This window comes from Ornithorhynchus anatinus, chromosome 3 (assembly GCF_004115215.2).
Source record: "Ornithorhynchus anatinus isolate Pmale09 chromosome 3, mOrnAna1.pri.v4, whole genome shotgun sequence".
NCBI classification, from domain to species: Eukaryota; Metazoa; Chordata; class Mammalia; order Monotremata; family Ornithorhynchidae; genus Ornithorhynchus; species Ornithorhynchus anatinus.
Window position 1 is genome coordinate 20265445 of NC_041730.1, and position 1648 is coordinate 20267092.

The window sequence follows — 1648 nt, forward strand, 5'->3', positions numbered from 1 at the left end:
ATTATTACTGTATTATTGTTAAGTGATATTTGAAAATTACCACATTTCTCATAAAAGCTTAATCACCAGTGGCTGTACGATCATGGATACAGTGAGCTATTATTTGAAAGATGATTTTCAATTCTATTAGCAAATAAATACACTTAAGGGAAGACAAAAAGAGTTACTTCATTGCTTATGAAAGGGAGTTTGATTTAGGAATCTTGATGCCATGTATATTCTCAGGGTTCAATCAAAATGAAGTTGCTAACCTCAGAATTTCCATTGACGAAGAAGATTCAACATTTAGTCTCTAAGATATGTTTTCTGGCACAGTGTTCTCCTCAAGGCCTCTTTCACCTCACTGTTCCGCAGGCTGTAGATCAGAGGGTTCAACAGGGGAGTCAGGAGAATATATGAGAGTGTCAACAGTTTCTTGCTTTCCGCTGAATAGCCAGTTTTGGGCCGCAGATAGGTTAGAATAATGGCACCGTAGAACAGAGTGACCACAGTGAGATGGGAGGAACAAGTAGAAAAGGCTTTCTTCCTTCCTTCAGCAGAAGACATCTTCAGGATGGTGGAAATGATGTGGACATAGGAGAGCAGAATGAGAAGGAATGGGACCATAACGACCAAAAATGGTACCCGTCAGCGCATAGAGCTCAAACAGGTAAGTATCTGCGCACACCAGCTCTAACACCGGAGGGGTGTCACAGAAGAAATGATCGATACCATTAGGTCCGCAGAAGGGAAAATTAAATATCCATACGGTTTGTATTATTGCTACCATTAGTCCCAAGCACCAGGAAGCCACCGGCCAGGGAGATAAACATATGTCGGTTCATAAGTATTGGGTAGCACAGTGGGTTACAGATAGCTAGATAGCGGTCATAAGACATTGCAACCAACAGAAAACATTCCCCAGCCCCAAAGACAAGAAAGAAGAACATCTGGGCAAAGCACCCAGCAAAGGAAATACTCTTATCCTCAGTCGAGAGAATGACAAGTTACTGTTAGGGACCGTGACGGAATTAAAGCAAATTTCTAGAAAGGAGAGATTCCTGAGAAAAAAATACATTGGTGTTTGGAGAATGTGATCCACTGTGGTGACCAGAATAATAAGGACATTTTCCCATTAGGATTATCAGGTAAATTATAAAGAATAACATAAATAATAGAAAATGCAGTTCAGGAAGTTTAGAAAATCCTAAGAGAAGAAACTCAGTCACCGAGGAGTGATTTCCTCTTCCCATTTCTGCAGCGGGCTTTGGGTAGAGCATGAAGAGGAAATTGGTGTCTTCTTTCCAAATACTTTCAGTGAATCACCTTTTTTACATCGAGTTTGGTTTCTCCTCACGGCTTCTGAAATGCCAAGACGAGTGGTGTCCCACTTACATTTGATTGGTGCGTATTACCTGTTGGGTCAGTCGATAGAAAGATCCAACACTGTGGATTGGCTTCTAAGCAGTGAGAATTGCCAATATAATTTCCCCAAGATAGAGAGAATGACTGGGTTGCAAGCCTGGCTTCAAAATAAGGAAACCAATACAACACCTCAAAGGAAAAAACAAGTACATACAGAATCTTACCTGATCCCAGCTTCAACTTCTGTATTTTAATAACCAAATTAGAAGAGCCAGATTCTCCTCCCTAGCCAAGGAGAATTAAC

At 40.8% G+C, this 1648-nt stretch overlaps 1 pseudogene; it reads right to left on the reverse strand.

Annotated features, from left to right (window-relative positions):
- Positions 1-285: 285 nt before the first annotated feature.
- LOC100680769 lies at positions 286-1232 on the reverse strand (annotated as a pseudogene).
- Positions 1233-1648: the final 416 nt, after the last annotated feature.